Here is a 19,924-nt window from a genome sequence, read left to right as displayed (position 1 = left end):
CACATGGGGCTTGGTTCTGCACCCCCCCCATGCAGTGATGCTCAGCAAGTTCACACCCAGGCCTCAAGGGAACTGGCGGTTTCTACTTGAACTGCCTCCCAGGACCCAACCAGAGCCCAAGCCCCATGGAGAGGCCATGAGAAGGAAAACAAAGTAGCGCCAGGCAACAGCTCTGGCTGAGCCACCAGGCACAACCAGCGGCAACGGGCCCCGGGGGAGCCAGCCACCTCGGGCGCTGGGAGCCAGGGCAGCCCCAGCTGGCGTCACGCGGAGCAGAAACACTGCCCAGCGCAGCCCGGTCAACACATGGAACACAAGATAATAAAAGAGCTGCGTTTTAAGCCACCGACGTTGTGAGGGTTTTGTTTTTGTTTTTTAGGGGTTTGGGGGGTTTTCCTGTTTTGTTGTCTTTTTTCAGCCATAGAGAACTGACCCAGTACTTAGTTTTTGCAAAACACATTTAGGCTCCTAAGGACTGAAGAGCTAACCTATGAGTCTCAGAATGGTGTTACCCAATTGTCAAGTAGAATCTCAGAGTCGCGAAATGTCTTCACATTCCACGCAGAATCGTGGAAGCTAACAAGGGAAGCCGGAGCGGTAATCACAGAATGGCCGGTTGTTATCGTGGAGGCTTAGACCTTTGTCTCACACCCTCAGGTATCAGACCTGGGCCAGCCAGGCCATCCCCCTTGTTCGACAGAAGAGGAAACTGACCCCCAGAAGGACAAAGGGACCCAGCAAGTCAACCAGAGGAACCCAGACCCTGCCTCTCCCAGAGCGTCTCTGACTACACACCCTGGGGGCTGTTGTGATGACTACACACCCTGGGAGCTGCTGTGACACCCACAGTGTGTTTCTATAAGCCGGGGCGTTTCCTGGACGCAGGTTGCCAGTATCTCTTGCAGGATTTTGCATATCACGTTCCAAGGGACACTAATCCATATTTTCCTAACTGCTACTGCCCTGACCCACATTTGGTATCACGGTAATACCGGACTCGTATGCTGAAGTGGGTTTTTTGGTCTACGTCCGTTCAAGAAGAGTTGACGAGAGGCATCACTGGCGTGCAGAAAGTCTGGTCTCCTGATGCCCTCCATTCCCACACTTCTGAGTCGCTGAAGGTGCTCCTCTTAGTGCTGGCCCAGGAGTCCTGCTCTTTCCTTTCAGCAAAGAGATGAGCAGATCAGTGACCTGGGCTCACTGGGAGGTGAACACAGGTTCCCTGGCTGCTGGTGTCGGTGTGTCAGGACCCCTTGGGGGTGCTCCCTGGGGTGGACAAAAGAAAAGCCTCCTCCTCTGGGTTTGCCAGGCTAGACGCTGTGTGACTAAGAGGTTGCCTGGAATCCTCCTGCCAAAAATGGGGGTATGACCCATCGGCAGCATGAAGCTGCAGAGGGTCAAGCAGGCTGAGAGCTACACACACACAGAGAGGGGTCCTGTCGGAGGTGTTGGCTCCAGCCTGGGCAGAAGCCTGAATGTCACGTTTTCAGGTGAAAAGAGTCCACTTTCTGACCTCAGCTACTTGACACAGTGTTTCTGTCATTTGGAACCGAAAGAGTCATCTGGTACATCCTTCCACCTCTTTGTTACTGGAGAGAAGGGTATAGATGTTCAGGAAGGAACCACAGGAATCAGCTATAAATGCCTCCTACAGATGCCCAATTTGTATTCTAACAGTTGAAAGACTGTTGAAACATTACATTCATAAGCAGTGAGTTCTGTACCCTCGTTCACAGCTAGACAGTGAAAGGGTATCTCATTCACTATTCCGTCAGAACTCTTTGGAGGAGCAACACGAATTTTTAGGAGAGAAACTTGCAGACCAGAATGAATTCTAAAGAGGAAATCCAAAATGCAAAGGGAACGATAATTTGAGCAATAAGTCAGGTTATGGCTTTCTCTTGCTGCAGATCCATTTTTTTTTTTTTGCCCTGGGCTATGGACTCTACATCCCCAAGGAGACTCAATGCTGTTATCAGAGAACAGAGAATGACCTTTCATTTATCTCTGCAGTTTCTACTATTCCAAAGCATTGTGCCATTGTTCCTTTTGCCTCTTCTTGGACTGGAATTATAAGTATGTTCTCATGATAATGCTGCACATTGTCATGGAAATGATGAGACCACAAGTGAGATATCTACATCCTCTCATCATAATACCAACCATGGAGAAATCTGGGCAATTAGGCTCTCCTTCCAACATCGAAGAAGTTCAGGAGTTGGGAAGGTATCAGTCCTGGCCTGGACATCAAAGCAGACCAGCACAAAGAACCCAATGTCTGCTTTAAGACATTTTTTTAAAACTAATTTCCAATCTTTTTCCAAAAAGCTTTAAAAGTTATTTGCAAAATACATATAACTTAATAAAACTAAAAACAAGTAAGCCATAGATTAGGTCAAAAAATAAAGATGGAATTCAAGAAAATGTAAGCGGGCAAACTTACCCCAATTCACCCCCAAAGAGCTTGCCTGAAATAGCCATTAACGTGAACCTAACCTTCCCGGCAACCAGAGCAAAGTGAGAAACATGATCGGCCTTATGATTCAGAGAAAAATCAGTTGTTTAGGAAAAGCATGATTATTCCTGGTACTGAAGCCAGAAGGAATTTCTCCCACTAGATCCTCACAAAGACAGCATTTTGTAATGTGGCAAACAATGATCTACATAAAATAGCTCTACATAGAGTAACATGCTTAACAGGGATTTTTTTTTTTTGCATGATGTTCTTCAAGATACACTGAAGACATCAAAGTCCAAGCCTGTGAAAGGAGTGCTACATGGGGGAAGGGAAGTGGTCTGGTGTCCTGCTCACAGATGAGCTATCTTAACGAAAAGATAAATGGAGAGAACACCCAGTGATTGCCGCCAGGGATCACGTCACCAACGCGAGCTCACCCACAAATACTCAGTAGGCTTCGCCCGCATATCTGCCCCACGCCAAAAGCTGGGATTCATTGGAAGAGGTCGCCCTAGATCGCTCACCTGAGTATGGGACAATCAAAAGGGGGCCGGAGTTTGATGTCATGTGCCATGACCAGTACCCTGGAGATCCATTTTTCACCCTGGACGTGGACCTTACGTTCCCAAGGAGCTCCTTATTGTCATGGTCACCACTACCAGTTCACTGACAACAACCCCGATTCCCACCTCTCCGTGCTTGTCCATCCTTCCCTTCTCAGCGTGCAGTATGCTTCCCAATCAGGGGCAACACTGCTCCCCTGGAGACATTTAACAATGTCTGGAGACACTTTGGGTGTCACAACTGGGAGAGATGCTACTGGCATCTGGATGCTAAGCCTCTTCCAAGGCACAGGGCAGCCTCCACACAAAGAACGACCAGGCCCCAAATGTCCACAGTGCCATGGCTGAGAAACCCTGGTTTAGATTCACGCTCTTGCTCTTAGAAGCCCTCCCTAACCCTGGAAGACTGAGTTGGGTAACAATCTTTTTGGTCTCTGGTGCCCTACAGTATAACAGAGCTGATAAGGTACCTCCCATGCACCCAGCACCATTCAACGTGCTTTACGTGTGCTAACTCATTTCACTCCCCCAACAGCCCTTGAGGTAGGTATCTGTAGGATCTGTCTTGGGCAGATGTGGACACCAAGACTCAGCGAGGTTAAAGAACATTTCCCAGGCAATGGCAGAGCTGGGAGTTGAACCAAGATAACCCATTTCCAGAAGTTAGAATCCTTGCCTGAGGCTCTGGCCGCACTTTCCTCATGGCACAGGGATCTTCTCTCTCATGGTCTCCTCTCCCCACCACCCAGCCATCTCTCTGTGCACAGGGACCAGGCTTATTTGGCACTGTCCCCCTGCATTTAGCACATTGCCCAGCGCATTCCACACTCAGGAACGAACGGGTCACAAAGCACCAGTGGCCTGTGAGCGTGCTAGTCTGTTTCTCTCTCTACAGGAGGCTGGGAAGAGGGGGAAGGCAGTGTGGAAGGAGAGAGGGGAGGTGGAGGACTGACCGGACGCAAAGCTCTATGGGCACTGGGCTCTGCATGTTGTTGATCTCATTGCTTACAGGAGCCTTCTTTTCATCTGGCCTCCTCTCCTCACAGAGACCAGGATCTCTTGTTGGTCTGAGAGTGACTCTCCCAGCCTCTTTCCAGAGCCTCACTCCCATGCAGGGAGCAGAAGTGACCTGTCTGATGAGCTGTTTGGAAGGAGAGGCCAGTGTGCTCAGCTGAGCCCCTTCTGGGTTCCCGCCGGGCTTCCGGATCTGCCCTTAGAGAGCTCGTACTCAGTCCACTCCCTGCCGTGGCCAGGGTCCTGGCCGGTGGAGAGGAGGCTTGCAGATGAGCCCGTATCTTCAGGGTGATTCCTTTTCAAAGCCAAAGTGTTAGCAAGCCCTTCGGGTGTAGAACTAAAGCCAAGTTCTTCAATCAACTGTGTCTGCAACAAAGCTGATACTTTGACTCCCACGTGTGAGTCCTGTGGCGTCTCTTGAGTGGTCCCACACTCAGGTGGGAAGGAGGGGTGCTATCCGCAGACCTCCAGTCATTCCTCAGCACTTATCCCATTTAACCATGCGAGGTGGGCATTATGCCTCTCATTTTTCCAATGGAGGAAACCAAGGTCAAGAGAGGCTGACTTGTGCCCAGTCCAAGTGAGGCCCTTCTTCAATAACACATCGTGTCCACTACAACCAGCCTCAGGAGGCTTGCACACTGAAGGCCAGCCACGTTAACCACATGTGAGAAGCCACATGAGCACATATGAGAGAGGTACTGTGTCCAAGGGAAACCCGAGTGGGAATATCTGGCCCAGCTCCCCCTCTTTCTTCATCTCCCCTTGCTCACACCTGGTGCCAGGAAGCTGCCAGCCAACCATGTATTGTCAGTGGCCAGGGAGTCGTGGGAAGAAAATGGCACTTCATGCACGAAATCGTAAACCTTTCTTAGAGCTCCAGCAGCATGGCACCACTCAGCCATTCGAAACACACGCTGTTCTCCACTTTTCTTCCCTGGGCAAAAGGAGCCAAGCCAGGAAACGCCCCGTGGGTTAGTCCTCTGGAAGCCCCAGCAGCCGGGACGAGCCACATGTCTCCGACATTCACCTCCTGTGTCCTTATTGTGCAGCACCTGCTGGGACAAGGAGCTGAGCATCTCTCAGACCATTTCCTGTGTAATCCAATCTCCAAGGGGGAGCAGACAGAGAGGAGGGCTTGCCGACCACGCTCACTGCCAGCGATTCTCCCAGATTGAACATGCAGCAACAGAACAGCTAAAAATACCCTCTCAGGCTCCGAAATCCAATAATGGGAGGCTGGGGCCTTCCGTCGGCACATATTGTACAAATAACAAGGAGCTTATCAAACCTGAATTGTGCTTGTTACGTAGAAGTGTTTAATAACATTCACAAGAATAACCTTTTTAAAAAATTTTGAATTGAGCTACAGAAGTGCTCAAGCCATTCATACATCCTGGCCCTCATTGTGCTCCACATCGAGCTGATTCTGTCCTTGTCACCTTCCCAGAAGTCAGTGTTGCGGGTTGGCCTCCAGGTACCTGCTGCAGGCCAAGTGGAAGCAAGGGGACACTCTCACACCGTCCGGCGCCCCAGGGCAGGAGCCGTCCCAGGACCAGGCAAGCCCAGCTTCTCCATCACCTGTCGCTATGCAGCAGGCCTTTGCAGACCGTCAAGTGTGTCTGTCTCTGTAAATGCAGAACACTGTTCCTGTGGCTTAATGGTTAATGGTTTTATTTAATTTGTATCCTGCGTGCTTCTAAAGGTTTTGCCGTGGTGACAAAGTAAGACTGAGGGAAAAGACAGGAAAAATGTGGAATAATGGAGTAGTACATGTACCATTCACCTGGACAAACTGTGAGTGTGGAAGGGCAGCTCTGACCGTCCCAGGGCGAGTGAGCAATGCGCAGAGCAGGATGGACAGCCCAGCGCTCTGGGTGAGCACAGGAGATGAAGCCAAACCTCCCCCCCTTGGGCTGCATTCCAAAAGAAATGTATAACTTGCATTTTTTACAAAGGGGGCATTGGGTAGAAGACTGGGGAGTGAATAGTGGTAATTCACACTGTGGAGGTCTTCTGGCATACATCCGTAGTCGTGAGAAATACCGGTCTATAGTTCTCTTTCTGTACTACGCTTATCTGCTTTTGGTGTCAGAGTAATTTACGTTCCGTAAAACCAGCTGGGAAGCATTTACTTCTGTTTTCTGCAAGAGACTGTATAAAAAAATTGGTGTTAATTCCTTAAATATTTGATAGAATTGTCCAGGGAAACCAGCCGGGCATGGAATTTTGCTTTCAGGAAATTTTAAATTGTGAATTCCATTTATTTAACAGTTATAGGATTATTTGGATTAGTTTTTTTTTTAATTTTTGGCTCAGTTTTGGTAGTTTGTGGTTTTGAGGCATTGGTCCATTTCTTCTAAGTTGTCAAATTTATGAGTATTAAATTGTTCACAGTACTCCTTTATTATCCTTTTAACAGCTGCAGGATCTGGAGTGATAGGCTCTGTTTTATTTCTGATATTCATGTCTCCTGTCTTCTCTCAGCTTCTATTTGTCAGTTTTGCCACAGGATTGTCAAACTTCTTAATCTTTTTCGAAACCAGCTGATTGTTTCATTGATTTTTTTTTCTATTGCTCTCCCATTTTCAATTTCATTGATTCCACTCTGGATTATTTCCTTCTTTCTTCTTTCTTCTTGCTTTGGGTTATTTTCCTCTTCAATTTTAATCTTTTGTGATCAAAACTAGATTATTAATTTGAGACCTTTCCCCTTTTCCAGTGCAAGCATTTTGAGTTATCAACACCATCATCACTGCTTTAGCTGAATTCTACAAATTTTTATATGTTGTGTTTTCCTTTTCATTCACGTATTTATCTTTATTTCTTTTGATGCTTTTTTCTTTGACCCAAGAATTATTAGAAGTTTGTGCTTAATCTCTAAGTATTTGGAGATTTTCTTGTTATCCTTCTATTATTTATTTCTACTTTGTTTCTGTTAAGGGCAGAAAACGTGTTTGTTATGATCTTGTTTTTTAAAATTTGTTGAGGTTTGTTTTGTGGCCCAGGAATTGGTGCATCTATCTATATGAATGTCCCGTGGCATCTGGAAAACAAGTACATCCTGCCGTTACTGGGCGAAATGATCTGTAAACGCCAGTTAGGTATTACTGGTCGATCGTGTTTCAGTTCTTGTCTCTTCCTTGACATTCTATCGAGAAGTTCTATCAATGGTGGCTAGGAATGAATGTCAAAGTCCCCAGTGATAATTGTGGGGTTTTTTTGTTTCTCCTTTCAGCTCTATCAATTTGAATTCATGTATTTGGAAGCTGCGATGTTTGACTCATTTATACCTCATTATTGTTCAGGCCATTTTTAATATTCTATATCGTATTACCACATATACCTTGTTTTTGCTTTTGCCTTGTTCTAAGTAATGCTGCAGTGAGGTGCTCAATAGAGTTCCTCTGGTGCTTACATGCGCAGGGTAATGATTAAACAAATATTCACTAAGTGCCAACTGTATGTCAGACACTGATCTAGGCACTTTGAACCATGTTCCCGTCTCCACGGGCTCACCTAAAGTGAACGGAGCAACTAGCACAGTGGGTAGCACACAGGAGACTCTGCACGTGCTGGCGGTAAGAATGAGCGAATCGTGAAGAAAGCCAGCACTCTGAAAGCAAACATACTGAGCGATCCACACGCACCATACTGCTTATTCTTACAATCCTTATAAGAACTCCAGAGTACCCAGTGATACCTATTTCACTAAGGAGCAGTCACCAACAAATCTAGCTTACTGAAAGGCAGGCTCTTGACTTATTTTGTAAAAGGAAGGTCATTTTTTTTTAAAGATTTTATTTATTTATTTGACAGAGATCGAGACAGCCAGCGAGAGAGGGAACACAAGCAGGGGGAGTGGGAGAGGAAGAAGCAGGCTCCCAGCGGAGCAGCCCGATGTGGGACTCGATCCCAGAACCCCGGGATCACGCCCTGAGCCAAAGGCAGACGCCTAATGACTGCGCCACCCAGGCGCCCCAAGGAAAGTCATTTTAATCTGGGGCAAGTGGAAGGTCTTCTCAGAAAATGGTTCTGTATCAACTGGCATTGGATAACCTTACGGGGAAAACTGAATTCTGACAAACACCACACATCTTATACGAGTATCAATGTCAGAGGGATTCTAGATCTAAATGTGCAATGTAAAGCACTGAAACTTTTAGAAAAAAAACAGATCTTCATGACTTCAGGGTAGACAAAAATTTCTAAACAGGGTATTAAAAGCACTAATCATAAGAATGCATTGGTTTGGACTTGATTAAAATTGAGAACTTCGGTTCTCAAAATATACACAGAGAATAAAAATGGGGCAAGATTTTCTCCATTTGGGGATACATTTAAACATATACAATTCTTTGTAATATTTTTGCAGTTTCTGTAACTTTGAAACTAAATCAAAATAAAAATTATGAAAACACACACACACATATGGGATTGTTTTCATTTAAAATATTGTTAACCTCAGGGTAATCAATAAGAAAATAACTAAAAAATATAGTGAAAGAAATGGCAACAAAGTTTTTAAAAATATACTAGAAAATATTGTATTACATAGAGGACAGCAGGAATGGAGGAATGAAGAGAAAAAATCGTAAGACAGGGAAGAATGAAGTGGGGGGTAAACAGAAGGGAGAATGAACCATGAGAGACTATGGACTCTGGGAAACAAACTGAGTGCTTCAGAGGGGAGGGGGGGTGGGGGACTGGGATAGGCCAGTGATGGGTATTAAGGAGGGCACGTATTGCATGGTGCACTGGGTGTTAAGCAAGTAATGAATCATGGAACTTTACATCAAAAACCAGGGATGTACCGTATGGTGACTAATATAACAAAATAAAAATTATTAAAAAATTCATAAGACATATAGAAAAAGTAGCAAAGTGGCACATGTAAATACTATCTTATCAGTAATTACATTAATATAAATAGACTAAACAATGCAGTTAAAGGCCAGATTACGGGTGCCTGCGTGGCTCAGTTGGTTAAGCTTCTGCCTTCTGCTCAGGTCATGATCCCAGGGTCCTGGGATCGAGCCCCTCATTGGGCTCCCTGCTCAGTGGACAGCCTGCTTTTTCCTCTCTCTCTCCCCCTCCCCGGCTTGTGCTCTCTCTGTCATATAACTAAATAAAATCTTTAAAAGGAAAGGGGCAGAGATTGGTGCATTGGATTTTCAAAAATGATTCAACTGTATGCTGTTTACAAGAGACACGCTTTAAATTCAAAGAAATAATTAAGCTTCAGATAAAACGATGGGAAAAGATTTAGCATCCAAGCAGTAACCAAAAGAGAGCTATAGTGATTATACTATTATCAGACAAAATAGACTTCAAGAGAAAAACTGTTACAGAAAACTATGTATGTAAAAGCAGAGTCCGAAATCAAAGCAAAAAGTGACACGACTAAAAAAGGAAATTATCAAACTAACAGTCAGTTGGAGACTACAATACCTTAGTTTCAACAGTGAATAGAAAAAGTAGGAAAAACATAAAGAAAAAGAAGACTTGAACTGCATTTCATCCCAAAGAACAAAGACAAAAGCCCCACTACCATTGATAGAACACCCCGGCCAATAATAGCCAAATATACAACCTTCTGAGTACCCATGACATATTCTCCAGGACAGACCATGTGTTAGATGATAAAACAAGTCTCGGTAAACTTAAAATGACTGAAATCATATACAGTTTCATGATGACAAAGAAATGATATTAGGTATCCACAACAGAAGAAAACTTTGAAAATTCACAAATTTGTGGAAATTAAACAACATGATCCTAAACAGCCTGTGGATTAATGCAGAAATCATGATGAAAATTATTTTTAAATTTATAAACAGAAAATATTTTGAGATGAGTGGAAACAAAACTGCAACATAAAAAGTGGGATGTGGCTCCAGCACTGTTTAGTTATAAACGTCTATGTTAAAAAAGAAGAAAAATCTCAAAGCTTCTATGTTAAGAAAATTGAAAAAGAAAAGCAAAATAAATTCCAAGCAAGCAGAAGGAAGTAATAGAGATTAGAGCAGAATTTAATGAAATAGGAAATAGAAAAACAGTAAAAAATAGCAGAACCAAAAGTTGGCTCTTCGAGAGAGCAAGAAAATCACAAACCTTACCTAGAATGACGAGGGAAAGAAAAAAAGAGACAAAGTATTAATTTAGGAATGACAAAAGAAACATCACTACCAACTTCATGGAAATAAAAAGGTTATAAGAGAATAGTATAAAGAATTTGATGTCAACAAATCAGATAGCCTAGATGAAATGGACAAATTCACAGAAATATGTAAACTACAAAAACTTATTCAAAAAGAAATAGAAAATATGAATAGAGTTTAAAGTGAAGAAATTGAATTATCAATAGTAATAATTACTACCTACAAAACATTCAGACTCACATGGCTTCACTGTGAATTTTACCAAACATTTAAAGAACAATTAACCAAAATCCTTTGCTGGGGCACCTGGATGGCTCAGTCAGGTAAGCACCGGGCTCTTGATTTTGGCTCAAGTCATGTTCTCAGTGTTGTGAGATTGAGCCCTGAGTTGGGCACTGGGCATAGAACCTGCTTAAGATTCTCTCTCTCCCTCTGCTCTTCCCCTGCTCTCTCTCTCAATAAAACAAAACACATCCAATGGAAAAAAGATAGTCTCTTCAATAAATGGTGCTGGGAAAATTGGACAGCTATATACAGAATGAAACTTGACCATTCTCTCACACCATACGCAAAGATAAACTCTAAATGGATGAAAGACCTCAATGTGGGATAGGAATCCATCAAAATCCTAGAGGAGAACGTAGGCAGTAACCTCTTCGACATCAGCCAGAGCAACGTCTTTCATGACATGTTCCCAAAGGCAAGAGAAACAAAAGCAAAAATGAACTTTCGGGACTTCATCAAGATAAAAAGCTTCTGCACAGCAAAGGAAACAGCCAACAAAACAAAGAGACAACCCATGGAATGGGAGAATATATTTGCAAATGCCATTACAGATAAAGGGCTGGTATCCAAGATGTATAAAGAACTTCTCAAACTCAACCCCCAAAAACAAATAATCAAATTAAAAAATGGGCAGAAGATATGAACAGACACTTTTCCAATGAAGACATACGAATGGCCAACAAACACATGAAAAATGTTCAACATCATTAGCCATCAGGGAAATTCAGATCAAAACCACATTGAGATACCACCTTACACCAGTTAGAATGGAAAAATTGACAAGGCAAGAAACAACAAATGTTGGAGAGGATGTGGAGAAAGGGGATCCCTCTTACACTGTTGGTGGGAATGCAAGTTGGTACAGCCACTTTGGAAAATAGTGTGGAGGTTCCTCAAAAAGTTAAAAATAGAGCTACCCTATGAGCCAGCAATTGCACTACTGGGTATTTAACCCAAAGATACTGATGTAGTGAAAAGAAGGGGCACATGCATCCCAATGTTCATGGCAGCAATGTCCACAATAACCAAACTGTGGAAGGAGCCGAGATGCCCGTCAACAGACAAATGGAGAAAGAAGGTGTGGTCCATATATACAATGGAATATTACTCATCCATCAGAAAGGATGAATACCCATCATTTGCAGGGACATGGATGGAACTGGAGGGGATTATGCTGAGTGAAATAAGTCAAGCAGAGAAAGACAATTATCATATGGTCTCACTTATTTGTGGAACATAAGGAATAGCCAGGAGATCATTAGGAGAAGGAAGGTAAAAATGGAGAGGGGGAAAACAGGGGGAGACGAACCATGAGAGACTATGGACTCTGGGAAACAAACTAAGGGTTTTAGAGGGGGGATGGACTAGCCCGGTGATGGGTATTAAGGAGGGCACATATTGCATGGAGCCCTGGGTACTATATGCAAACAATGAGTCATGGAACACTACATCAAAAGCTAATGATGTACCGTATGGTGACTAACATATCATCATAATAAAAAAAAAAACCCAAAACAAAACAACAACAACAACAAAAACCAACCCACAATAATCCTTTGCAAATTCTTTAAAAAAAATAGAAGCATTATTGTCTTTTTAATCCTTTTGTTTCTGCTATGGGCAGAGCATAATCCTACTCATTGTAGGAGGTATGCTTTATCTTGATATCAACTCAGATGAAGACATCCCAAGAAAGGAAAGCTATAGACTGATATCCTTTATAGACACAAAAATCCTCAAAACACTGTGATGAGAATCCAGCAACATAGAAAACAATTATACATCATGACCAAGTATGATTTATGATATTAATGCAAGGTTGTTTTCATATATAAAAATCAATGTAAAATACCATATTAGTAGAATATGATCATCTCAATAGCTACAGAAGAATTTGATAAAATTCAATACCCTTTCATGATGAAAAAAAAATTAATCAACAAACTGGGAAGAGAATGGAGCTCCCTCCACCTGATAATGGGCATCTATGAAAAAAAATTTAAAAAATAAATAAATAAAACAAAACCACACAATCAAATAAGACTTAGGAGGGACAGACTGAATGCTTTCTCTTTAAAAAAAAAAAAAAGGAATAATGTACTATATGTCAGCTAATTGAATTTAAACTAAAAAATAACACGAAATAAGGATGTCAACTCTCACCACCTCTATTCAGCACTGAACTGGAGCTCTAGTCAAGGCAATTAGGAAAGAAAAAAACAGATATCTAGATTAGAAAGGAAGTAAAACTACCTCCATTCATGAATTACCTGATATTTTGTATGGAAAATTTGAAAGAATCTATAAAAAAAATCCTTTCAGAATGGATGGAATCACTGAGGTCACAGGAAACAGAAACCAAGAAACAACAACTCAAATGTATTTCTACATACTAGACATGAACAATCTGAACAGGAAGTTAAGAAGACAGTTTCATTTACAATAGCATAAAAATGATTACAACATTTAAGAATAAATTTAACAAAAAAAACTACAAGACTTTTACAATTACAAAATATCAAACATCATTTAGAGAAATTAAACAAGACATAAATGAATGGAAATATTTATGGATTAAAAGACAAATACCAAGAGGTCAATACTCCCTAAATTCATCTATTAATTCAGTATAACCCCTATCAAAATTTGAGCTACAGTTTTTTTGCAGAAATTGCCAGCTGATACTAAAATTCATATGGAAATGCAAGGAACGCATAATAACCAAAAACTCTTTAAAAAAAGAACAAAGTGAAGGGACTCACCCCAACAATTTCAAACTTACTACAAAGTTACAGTAACCAAGACAGCACAGTAGTGGTCTAAGGATGGACATGTAGTGCCATGGAAGGAACTGAGAGTCCAGAAGTTAGCCTTTGTATCAATTGATTTTGACAAGAATGTTAAGATAATTCAATAGGGGAAAGAAAAGTCTTTTCAACAGTGGTGCTGGAACATCTGAATATCCACATGTGAAAGAATGAAGCTGAACACCTGACACGATACACAAAAATCAACTCAAAATAGATCACACCCTAATATAAAGCTAAAACTTAAAAACTCTTAGGAAAAAAAATAGGCCTCGTTCTTCATGACCTCATCATTGGATTAGGCAATGATTTCCTAGATATGACAAAGCACAAGTAACAAAAGGAAAAATAGATAAATTGGATATCATCAAAATGTAAATCTTTTGTGCTTCAAAGCATACTACCAAGGGGAGCCTGGGTGACTCAGTTGGTTAAGCATCTGACTCTTGATTTCATCTCAGGTCATGATTTTAGGGTCCTGGGATTGAGCCCAGGTTGGGCTCTGCATTCAGTGAGAAGTCTGCGTGAGGATTCTCTCCCTCTTCCTCTGCCCTTTCCCCTACTCATCCACTCTCTCTAAAATAAATACAAATAAATGAATAATAAGCAAGCACACAACCAAAAAAGTGAAAAGATAACCCACAGAACAGAAATTATTTGCAAGTCGTATATCTCTTAAGTGGCATTTATTCAGTATAAAGAGCTCTTACAACTCAGTAATATAAATATAAAAGAAAATAAATAAGCATGAATATAAATAATATAAATACAATTCAAAACTGTAAAATATAAAGCAACCCAATTTAAAAATGGGCAAAGGTTTGTATAGACATTTCTCCAAAGAAGATATACAAGTGGCCAATAAGTACACAAAATGATGTCAGCATCATTAGTTATTAGGAACATTTAAATCAAAATCACAAGAATACACCGTTTTGCACCCATTAGAATGGCTAATGGACAACAACACACATGGACATGGATTAGGGGAATCTTTATACATTCCTGCTGGGAATGCAAAATGGTGTAGCCACTGTGAAACTCAGCTGGGTGGTTCTTCAAAATGTTAAAAAATTGCCATAGGATCCAGCATTTCCACTCCTAGATATATACCCAAAAAACTGAAAGCATACATCCACACAGAAACTTGTACACAAATGATCATAGCAACATTATTCACCATAGGCAAAAGTTGAAACAACCAAAGCGTTTATCAATGAATGAATGAATGAATGAATGAATGAATGAATGAATGAATAAAATGCAGTGTATCTACACAACGGAAGATAAATCAGCCATGAAAAGGAACAAAGTACTGATACATACAACACTATGGGCGAACCTCGAAAGCATTATGCTAAATGAAAGAAATTAGTCACCCAAGAACACACGTTGTGTGATTCCATTTTTATGGAATAGGCAGGTCTATAGAGACAAAAGCAGATTCCAGGTTTCTAGGTGCAGGAAATAAGGAGTGACAGCTGATGGGTATGGGATTTCTTTTAGGGATGATGAAATGTTCTAAAATTAGACAGTGGTGATGGTTGTACAACAGTGTGAATATATTAAAAAAAAAAACACTAAATTGTACATTTTTAAAGGGTGAATTTTATGGCATGTGAATTTATATCTCAGTGAAATTGTTACCAAAAAAGCCGTATGTACGACTATGCTTAGTATCATCATTTGTGTAAAAGGTCAAAGAACATTGTGTAAAAAGGGGAAAACAATATATGTATTATTTATACATACATTAAAGATCTATGGAACTATATTCACAAGATTAACAACTGTGACCTGGGCAGGATCACTCGATGGCCTGGTTTCAGGACGAGAAGGGAGTTTTCACTATATTCCCTTTTGCCTTATGAACCACATAAGGTACCTCTTCGAAAATGGATGAAATCGTATTCATCCATTTAAACGGAAATAGAAATGGGCAAGAGACTTAAGAGGTGCTTCAAAAAAAGCGGGGATATACAACTGAGATATATATATATATATAAATGTATATGTAAATATATATATGTAAATATATATGTAAATATATATATATATAACTAAATAAATGTTTGGCCTCATTAGAGAAATGCAAATTAAAATAAAAATGTGACATCTCACTGCACTCAACAAAATAGCTAAACTAAGTACTACTGACCATTATTAAGAGTTGCTGATGACGTAGATTGACGCTCTCTCTCGTACTACTGAGTATAGTGTAAATTGGAAAACGACTTGGCAGTACCTACTCGAGCTGAACATACATATGCCTAATGATCCAGCAATTTCATTCCTTCATATGTACCCAGCAAAAATGTTCACCTATCTGTACCAAAATGGATGCACCAAAATGTTTATAGCAAGAGTATTTTGTAAAGGCCAACCGTGGGAAACAGTCTCTTTTTTTTAAATTCCAACAGACTAAAAGTCCATTAATAGAAGAATGCACAAATAAACAGTAGTGTGTGTATATATATAATGGAAATACTGCTACACACAACAAAATAAATGGATCTCACAGATACAATATTAAGTGAAAGAAGAAAGAATAAGTACATGATTCTGCTTATGAAAAATTTAAAAATAAGCAAATTTAATTTTTGACATGAAAAGTCCCCAAAGTGGTTGCCGTTGAGGAAGGGGGCAATGACTAGAAAAGCAAACAGGACTCTGGAGGCTGGTGTTCTAAGTGTAGAATCAGGGTGTGTTCACATGCGAAAATCAATGTGGACACAACGTGTGCACTTCCTCACAGATCTTACACTTCAATAAAATTGACATTAAATTCTCTGCTTTCCCACATCTTACGAATCACCTGATGTCATTAAGCATTGCAGTTTCAACGCCAGTGTTTTGGTGGTGAAACGGTTCTCAATGTAATTTTAATTGGAATTCCATGGTTAAGAGAGTATTCTATGGAACATAAGAACTAGAAAGATCGGTAGGAGAAGAAAGGGATAAAGAAGGGGGGGTAATCAGAAGGGGGAATGAAGCATGAGAGACTATGGACTCTGGGAAACAAACTGAGGGCTTCAGAGGGGAGGGGGTGGGGGAACGGGATAGACTGGTGATGGGTATTAAGGAGGGCACGTATTGCATGGTGCACTGGGTGTTATACGCAACTAATGAATCATCGAACTTTACATCAAAAACTAGGGATGTACTGTATGGTGACTAATATAATATAATAAAAATATTATTATTAAAAAAAAAGAGTGTATTCGTTTGTAGGGCTACTATAACAAAATAGCACACCCTGGGTGGCTGAACCACTAGAACAGCGTTCTTTGACAATTTGGAAGGCTACAAGTCTGAGACGGAGGTGCGGGCAGAACTAGCTTCCTCTGGGGCCTCTCTCCTTGGCGTGTACACAGCCATCTTCTCTCTATGTCCTCATGTGGCCAACCCTTTGCGCATGTCTGTTTCCAGATCTCCTCATCTTATCAGGATTCCGCCCCAACCGAATGACCTGATTTAACTTTAATTACTTCTTCAAAGGTCCTATCTCCAAATACAGTCCCTTCCTGAGATAATGCAGGTTAAGACTTTAACACACTGATTTTGAGTGGACACAATTCAGCCCATAACAATGAGTGAGGCTGATATCTATCCACAGATTCACTGGTCACTTGGGCCTTGTCTTCTGCTCACTGTCTGTCCTTATTTGTTGTCCATTTATTTCCAGGGCTTTTTGACGTTTCCTTTGCTACTTGCAAAAGCTACTTATATGCTGGAGACTAACCTTGGATATGCAGATATGCTGAGAGCGCCTTCTCCCAGCCAGTACTCTGACTCTTCACTGTGTCTCCTGCCGGGTTCTTTTTTTTGTGCATTTGCTTAACTTGTTGGTTGTGTCTCACTTACCATTCCTTTGATCTATCTACCAATTAGAGAGGTGAGTTAAAAATCGCTCACCAAATATTTGATTTATTGTTTTCCCTTGTAACTCCTGCAATTTTTGCTTCATATATTTTTCAGTTTTATATCAGGAGCATACAAGTTCAGAAACATGAACTTTTCTTACCATTTTATAGTTATATTCTCATTATCCTGAAGAAATGCTTTTTTTGCTGGGACATCAATTTTGTTCTATATTCTTTTCTTAGTCTATCTTTTCACATCTTATTATGTTCAGTTTTTTACTATATTCATTTTTTTTCTGTGACTCTTATAAATAGACTACACATAGATTTTTAAAATATCCAAACTGAGAGTTTGGGAATCCTTTAGCAAGTTCAGTATGCTTATACCGATAGTGGAAATTGATAAATTTTGAATTATTGTGACCTTTTCATATAATACTCCTTTCTACCATGCTTTTTTCTTACTTTTTTTCCTCTTCAAATCTGTTGAATTTTATCAATTGAGTTTCTTTATTTCCCCATTTGGTTATATAGCCTATTTCTAAACTTTAAGTGCCTACATTTAAATTCAACATTCATTCCTTACTTAACAAGGCATTGAATTAAACAATGTTTCTACTTAAAAAATACACAAGGACCTTTAAGAAGTTTTACCATAATCATCCCTTCCTCTATATCCTTTATACTATTGCTGCCTAGACTCTTTTAAAGCCTAGCCATTAGAATTAAATTTTATTTTTATTTTAATCTTGTTCAATTTTTTCATCACTTAGAAGTATTTCAAAGAACAGAAAAATACATGTATCCCACGTACTTGTACTTATCTGTCCTTATTATTATCTAAATAATAAATAAACTGTGTAGCCACTACCCAGCTTAAACAGAACTTGATTCTGGAAAGATTGTCGTATAGGAAGCATCAGGAATCTCTATCCCCACCCAGACAATAGTTGCGATGGTAGAATTTATCTAATGTAACTATTTTGGAATTCTAGAGTCTGATGAAAACTTGCAATTTCCAGGGGAAGGTTTTAGTGATAAATTGCAGTTAATTTCAGTCAATTTCAGCTCTTATCATATTAGTAGCTACCCATCCCCCACCCCTAGTCCCAGAGCCCCCAGCTGCTCACAGGTTCCAGGAGTGGGGTGCACATGGCTTGCAGAAGTCAAGGTAGGCAATAAGGACCTTGTCCTCCAAATGTTGGAGATCTGTTCTCTGACTACTGATTGCTGCTTTGGAGCACAGAGGTGCAGACAGAGAGGTGGGTGACATTGTTGTGACCCCTTCCCTCATTGTTGTAAGCCCCTCCCCCACTGGCTGACGTGACTTACAGAGAATTTAAAGGACTAAAGCCCATTTTCTCTCCTTTCACTTTTCTCTTTTCTCCTTTTGGGATGCAGAGATTAAAGATGAGGACATTTAAAACCACACATACAATGGGAAATTAAAAAGTCACCATGCAATAAAAAGCTTTTGCACGGCAAAGAAAACAATCAACAAAACTAAAAGGCAATCTATGGAATAGGAGAAGATATTCACAAATGACATATCAGGTAAGGAGCTAGTATCCAAAATCTATAAAGAACTTATCAAACTTAACACCCAAAACCAAAAAATCCAATTAAGAAATGGCCAGGAGGAGGAGTTAAGATGGCGGAGGAGTAGGGGACCCCTTTTTCAGCCGGTCCCAAGTTGAGCTGGATAGGTACCAGACCAGCATGAACATCCACGGAATCAGCCTGAGACGCAGGAAGATACATCTGGATCTCTACAAACGAACATCTCCAGTGCTGAGTATTGAGGTACGAAGTGGGGAGCCTTGAAACCGCGCACAGATATTGGAAGATAAATGGAAGGGGGAGGGAGCCGCTGCGTTTGGGCACCAGGAAGCGGTAGCCACCTGCACAGGGGAGCGGGCGGACTCGCAGACAAGCACCTGCGAGAAAATAGACTGGGACCGTGAGCCGGGAGCACGCGCCACCAAGCATCTCACGGAGCTCCGGAACTTCGGTGTGCTCACTGGATCCAGACCGAGACCGGGAGCTCCAGGAGCACTCGCGGGGCGGCTGGCAGCTGGCGGCTGGCGGGCCACCTGCACTGGGGAGTGGGCGGACCGCGGACCCGCACCCTCGAGACAGCAGACTGAGACCGTGAGCCGGGAGCGCACGCCACCAAGCATCTCACGGAGCTCCGGAACTCCAGTGTGCTCACTGGATCCAAACTGAGACCGGGAGCAACAGGAGTGCGCACGGGGCGGCTGGTGGGTTAGAAACACAAAGGACAGAGACGCGCCGGCCCTGGAAGTGAGGGCTAGGATGCCGGGTGTGGGGCACACAGCCCGGGATGCTGCAGGGTTGAGCAACACCAACAGAAACAGAGTTAAAGTGGCCAGAACATAAGTGGAGAATGGTCCGCGATCCCTCTGTTCTGTGACAGAGGCTTAATTTCAGCCGCTGCTGCTCTGACTCCCAGAAGAGGCACAGCAGACCGCCAGGGAAAGCCACCAGAGAACAAAAGCCTGAAAATACCGGCTCACAGGGTGCCCATCCCCATTCCCCCTCGCAGGGGACACGGAGACTCTACCCAAACAGGGCTTCCTGAGTATCGGCGCGGCAGGCCCCTCCCCCAGGAGGCAGGCTGAAAAAGCAAAAGGCCCACAACCTGGAGCACCTGAGTGGCGCAGTCATTAAGTGCCTGTCTTCGGATTAGGGCGTGATCACAGCATTCCGGAAAGGAGTCCCTCATTGGGCTTCTCCACTGGGAGCCTGCTTC

At 41.8% G+C, this 19,924-nt stretch overlaps 1 protein-coding gene across 1 annotated transcript in view; it reads right to left on the bottom strand.

Moving 5' to 3' along the window:
* Positions 1–19,924, bottom strand: part of STK32B (serine/threonine kinase 32B) — a 284,209-nt gene that overhangs the window by 123,194 nt on the left and 141,091 nt on the right. The window lies entirely within an intron of this gene.

The sequence above is a fragment of the Ailuropoda melanoleuca genome, chromosome 11, assembly GCF_002007445.2.
Source record: "Ailuropoda melanoleuca isolate Jingjing chromosome 11, ASM200744v2, whole genome shotgun sequence".
Lineage (NCBI taxonomy): Eukaryota > Metazoa > Chordata > Mammalia > Carnivora > Ursidae > Ailuropoda > Ailuropoda melanoleuca.
Note: the sequence above shows the minus strand (reverse complement) of the source record. Positions and strands in the feature narration are given on the sequence as shown.